The 6,338-nt window shown below is 38.5% G+C and overlaps 1 non-coding gene across 1 annotated transcript; it reads right to left on the bottom strand.

Annotated features, from left to right (window-relative positions):
- Positions 1 to 6,050: 6,050 nt before the first annotated feature.
- On the bottom strand, positions 6,051 to 6,124 carry TRNAN-GUU (transfer RNA asparagine (anticodon GUU)). The gene has a single exon. It is a non-coding gene; the product is annotated as a tRNA-Asn (tRNA).
- Between the last annotated feature and the right edge of the window lie 214 nt (positions 6,125 to 6,338).

Here is a 6,338-nt window from a genome sequence, read left to right as displayed (position 1 = left end):
AAAGTTTCTCCATGAAACAAATAAGGGTCATTTATAATTCGATTTGCGATTCCGATGAGTAAGACTAATTAGTGACAAAGTATTAAGTTAATAAAATCATTATTGGTGTCCCAACAAGACAAGATTAAGTAAAGTTCAATTAGGTAAAGTTGAAACTGTGACTAATTTGGGAGTAAAATGAAAAGATTTTAGTAAACTTCAGTTTTATCAAAAATTTTAGCTGCTCCAATAATAGTCCAACAAAAGTAAATTACACCAAACTCATTCGACAGAAATACAACAACTAGTAACATTTGAAGGAAGTTATATTCTACTGGTTTGAAAAATAAGAAAGTTGGAAGACAGATGGCTTACATGAAGGGGAGAAATATATAACTGCAATCTACGCAGTCAAATGAAAACTCATGCGCAAATAATGAAGAAAAGGTGAAAATTTTTCTCCAATGGGAGGATAAATTTGGTACACTATATTTACCCTTTGGGACCAAACGACTAAAATCATCAAAGGGTAAAAATTTTAGTGGTGTAATTATCTTTCCATAACTAATAAAGACGAGAATTTACTTTACGCCAGATAGGCACTACACTTCAGCAGTATTTTGTTTATTTTGTGAATATTGGTGAATTGAAACTATGCTCTAGTTATAAAATGACTGACGCATCATCTTGTTGGGGGGGGGGTCTGTTTTTGAGGATGGAGTAATTTGGGGTTATAAGAAGCTTAGCGCCGTTGATGTAAGTGGGTCGCACTTTGGATAGAGGATTTGTGGAGAGCAGTTCTCGTGAGAGCAATAACTGAACTACAATAGTAACACTAGGGGAGGAGTGCCCACGCATCGCGCAGGTGTTTGGTGACTGTGGTTGAAGAAGGTTTTTTGGTTGGACAAATAATGATACATTGCGAGAATAGTACGTTGCGATAAATAATTAGAAGCAGGTATGATTATAAGACAAACAACATAAAAGTCTCCCAATATTAGAATCAGGAAGTTCTCAAAGACAAATAATTAGATGCACCAAGTTCCCAAAGGTGTATGGACAAATATTTATGAAATTGTTTCAGGTAAAAACTACTAGATAGATAGCAGAGTAGTTGAATAAGACATTATGTATGTCTACTTATTTAGTGATACGAATAGTAGTAAACTCATATAGATGTTGTAATAGATAGCAGTCAGATGCGTTGCTTCTTGGTGGTTTCTTTATTTTGGTCCCAACTTCAGCATCTACATGATGAGTGTAGAACATACATGATCGAGGGCCCTCCGCAACTTTCTGCTTCAACTACTCTGACTGTTGAAGTTGAAAGTGGAGGCAACACAGGGATGTTGGTGCCTTTTCTTGTCGAAGTAGCTACTCTTGGTGCTTTTGGCTTAAGGAAGCAAGTAAGCTGAGGGAGTTCTGTGGTGAAGGACTACGCGCTGCTAATGTCCACATTCGGTCGGTCTTCAAGTGAGTGAGTCATTAATTTACCAATAGAAGGTGGTTAAGGACAAACTGTAGCAGAATGAAGAAAACATGGGACCAAAATGAAGTAGAGGCCAAGTGAAAGCCTCATCAAATCCCAAATTAAGTTAATGACCCTTGTAAAGATTGTTGGTCAGACCCTTCGCAACTTCGTGCTTCAGTGGGCGGTGATTGTTTCCATGCTTAGGATTTATGCAATACAAGGGTATAAAAAAAATATCTCAATCCTAGAATATGAAAAGGTTGAAACTGAAGAAGGTGAAGAGGAGGCATGGAAAACCGACGCAGCCGTTGGGCATTAACTTACCAACGTCTGGCTATTTAATTGAGGCTATAATGAGAAAGAAATGGAGTGTTTTGGCAATAAGCTCGGGTGAGAGGGGAAACGACGTGGCATTCTGTTTCAGACAAAGGTTGCAAGAGAAAATCCAATCCCCGAAACTCAGGAGCTATTAGTAAGCCCACGTTTCTGGCCATTAAATTCAGGTATAAATGATAGAGAAGGAGATCTAAAAGAAGGTGCTTCCACACCTGAGCTCTAATCACGGTGACGGTTGAGCAAGGTTGGTCTTTCTTATTCCCTTTCACTTGTGGGCTCCCTATACAAGTGATTTCCAAGTTCGGTGATCATTAGTCAAACAGTGCACTTATGATGTATGAAGGCCATTTAAGTAATTTCACAAACCCACAGGCTTATGTGTGTTGTACCAAAAGCAACAAATTGTTGCAGATTAATTGCACATACCATAAATACCCAGATGTTTCAATAACATAGAGTTTTAAATGTCTATAAATAAGGGTATTTCAATTAATATACCTAACCACAAGCTTCCCTCACTTGTATCTATAGCTTGTAAAACACTACAGAATATTTTACATTCCCAAAAAGTCCCTGCCTATGCGGTTGAAATGCAACCCCTTCTTTCATCAAAACTCAATCTTATATGGTATAAGGATATTTAGTACAATGTTACTACTTACAAGACCAAATTCATGACTATGAAAACTTAAACCAAGTTCTATAACTCGTAGGTAAATGTTGCTTTCTTCTAATAGACCTCTATTTAAGTACTTTAAACATTTTTTTTTAAATCTAACCCAACTCTTGTAGAATACTGCTAATGTATTTGAAGACCTTTCTCAAATCTTGAAAAACAAAGAGGTAATCTTTTGTGACTAGTGATTTTGGACGAACTTGTTGGGATATAAGTAATCTTTTTCTTGTGGTTCATGCAGACTCTGATTTAAACTTCAAAATAACGCTTCGGTGAAACTTTGGGGAAAGGTCTGTCACCGAGGTCACATGAGATTAAGGTCGAGGAATTTTGGGTAGTTGTAAGCAAGAAGAACAAAGGTTTTATGTTCTTGTCAAATTTGCAGAAGTTTGAGTTGTGCCAATTTTTAAAGTTGAAATACAAGCATGTACCTGCTGAAAGTTGAACCGACATGTTGCAGTTCTTCTGCCTGAGTTACAATGGTCTTTGTTATTTTGCAAAAAAAAAAAAAAAAAAAAGAAGAGTTGAAGGTCATGAATTTTAGTGACATCTGTTTTACCGATACCCAATATCCAATCAAGATTGGATCCGATGGTTTTTTTTTTTTATTTTTTTTCACAACTTGAACACCGGTATCTAAAACTATATTGGAGTTAAAGTGACTGACCTGAAATTTTAACTATTCCAATTGGAAAATAAATTTTCCATCACAATATATACCAAGAAAATAACACGCTGCTATTTCTTTCCCGAGTCAAAAATAACTTTTCAAAAATTTCAGTTGCTCCAATATTAGCCAAACAAAAGTAAATTACATCTAACTCACTTCACGTACAGAAATACAACAACTAGTAAAATTCCAAGAAAACTATATATTCAACTGGTTGGAAAAATAAGGAAATTGGAAGATGGACGGTGATGCGACGGCCAAGAACGCAGTCTGAGCTGAGCTACTAAGATCCGAGCTGGGTGAGCGCAGCGGAACCGAGAAGGGAAAACCGAACTGGTTATCCTGCTAAGAGAACAACGGCAGGGCTAGGGTCTCCGGAATAGCTTCGACAGTCAAGTCAGTAGAGCTTAAAAGTAGAGCAACAGTAGAGAGGACTGTAGATGGCATCCCTTGATTTGTCGAGTAGTGCTATATTTATAGGCTTGACGAGTAGTAGTTTCCATATGGGATTTTGAGTCCTAGTCAAGGGGGAGTCTCGCTAGGGTTTCACCCGTGGATCCCGAAAGGTTTGGGAGGCGCGACCCATTAGGCCCACACGGCTTGCGGGGCAGCTGACCCGATGCTCACTATGTCCGACCTGTTCTGCCCGAACTGCCATACCACATCATCCGAGCTGACATGTGGCATCCATAGATTGATTGGCCGAGCTGACAGGTCATCATGTCCGAACTGACACGTAGCCCCTGGGAATTTTGCCCCACTACAGACGGCTTTCTTGAAGAGAAGAAATATATAACTGCAATCAATGCTGTCAAATGAAAACTCACACAATAGCAATGAAGAAATGGTAACAAATTTTCTCCAAATATAGGATAAATTGGTATACTGTATTTACCCTTTGGGACCAAAAGACTAAAATCATGAAAGGGTAAAAATTTTAGTGGTGTGATTGTCATTTCATAACTAACGAAGATGAGAATTTACTTTACGCCAAACAGGCATTACGATTCGGGGGTATTTTGTTTATTTTGTAAACATGGGTGAATTGAAACTATGCCGGGGTTTCTCCACATATAAGTGTATAGAGTATTTAGTTTCATATAAAACTATAATTAATCTTCCATAAAATAACAATATATATATTGTTGGGAAGAAAATTGGCCAAAACGTGGGATGGCACGCGTTTGGTTATTATTTTAGCATTTGACAAAGGTTCTTTGGTTCTATGCTCAACCCGGGGCCAGCCATGCCGAGCCACAGAAATATTTGGCCAAACAAATTGAGATCACGAGTTCATTTTGCACACAATTTGTGGATACATAGTTGCCAGTAAAGTGATCAATAATGTGACATTGAGTGCAAAAATGCAGCGGGGCATTAGCAGATACAGCGGTGATTGCAGTGGGGGCTAAGTCAGTCAATAGAAAGGGAAGGACTAGATAGGGAGGACCTAAAATTACCTGGATTTCAAGAGAAGCTAGTGATGGAAGTGTCTGAAGCAGCACCAGGACCTGTGGTCCTAGTTATCATGGCTGCTGGTCCTGTTGATGTCTCTTTCGCGAAGAACAATAGTAAGATTGGGGCAATCTTGTGGGCTGGCTCTCCTCTTGATGTTACATTTTTTATGCATTACTTTCAGGTGGTAGATCTCCTTTTACTTGGTATCCACAAGAATACGCAGAGAAAGTGCCCATGGATGACATGCATATGAGAGCCAATGCCTCCGGAAGATTTCCGGGAAGAACTTACAGAATTTACACAGACAAGCCGGTTTTTTATTTTGGGCATGGTTTAAGTTACTCAGACTATTCCATGTTTATCATATTAGCACCTTGCAACATATCTATACAGCCAAAAACTTCTCATCGACCTTTCAACATTCGACATCTTGACCTTGCCTCTGAATCCAACCAATTGATTGACATATGGGAAGCATGGTTCAAAGTTGCGGCCGCGGTTGTGATTGCGGCTCGGACCGTTCCACATCGGTAGCGGTCTCGGCGAGACGTGAATTTTTGAAATATTTAATATTCTAAAATTGTAAAAAATATGACAAACAAAAATAATTTAAAATTAAAAAAAAAATTTGAGTTGACTCGAGATGACTTGGAGTGATTAAGTCTGATTCAGCCGTTTCAACTCTTTACAGTGACGTCTCGGCGAGTCAAGTATCTCGGAATCGTATCGTCCCGGAATCATATCGGGAGAGCCCAAGACGGTGACGACTCGACCGAGTCCGAGAGTTTTTGAACCATATTGGGAAGTGAATTGCAAGAATTTACAATTTGAATTGATTGTTGGTGTGAAAAATGAAGGGAAAATGGATGGATCTCATGTTGTGCTCGTTTTTTGGAAGCCTGCAGTTGCATAAGGAGTGACTGGAACACCCAATATACTACTTGTGGGTTTTGAGAAAGTAGAGGTGAGGCAAGGGGAGGCAGAATCAGTCCCAATGTACTACTTGTCATAGGGTCTTCCAGTGAACAACAACTGGAGCATCATTTTGATGTTCAGTTGGGGCAAAGGAGTTATGTCTTTCAGAGATGATAATACTTAGATCACAGAAAATGGGACCAATGGCTCTTTGGCATATATGATATTGTGATGAATAAAGAGTTACTGATGAAATCAAGTTGATTTGAAACCACGTATGAATAAAGAGTTACTAATGAAGCATCGATAGCAACTCGAGCACTAGCTGTGCTCAAATGAAGTATCAAAATTTTCATCTACAATTATGTAGGTTTGCCAAAAAGGTTTATCAAATGCAACTGGAGAAATAGGAATGAAGTATCAATAGAAAGTTTTCATCAGCTTTGACTAAGAAATAGGATTATCACTTGTTCAATAGAAAGTTTATCAAACTCAATAAAAAGGATTATCAATTAATCCTGCAGAATCTGTTACGGTAAAGCTTTCGCTAGAGGAAGGGCTTGAACCTTCGACCTTGTGGTTAACAGCCACACGCTCTAACCAGCTGAGCTACTCCAGCAGTGGCATTAATTCGGTAATTACAACTTATATGAATCTGACCTATCGTTATTTGGGGTTATAAGAAGCTTAATTTGGTTGTTTTGATGTAAGTGGATAGCGGATTTTTGGTTAGCGGAATAATTGAACATAGTACAATATCACTACCGACAAGACCAAATCCACGACTATGAAACCTTGAACCAAGTTCTTTAATTCGTAGGGCTAAATCCTCA

This window comes from Coffea arabica, chromosome 4c, assembly GCF_036785885.1.
Source record: "Coffea arabica cultivar ET-39 chromosome 4c, Coffea Arabica ET-39 HiFi, whole genome shotgun sequence".
NCBI lineage: Eukaryota > Viridiplantae > Streptophyta > Magnoliopsida > Gentianales > Rubiaceae > Coffea > Coffea arabica.
The sequence above is the reverse complement of the archived record's forward strand: the minus strand, read 5'-3'. Positions and strand labels throughout refer to the sequence as shown.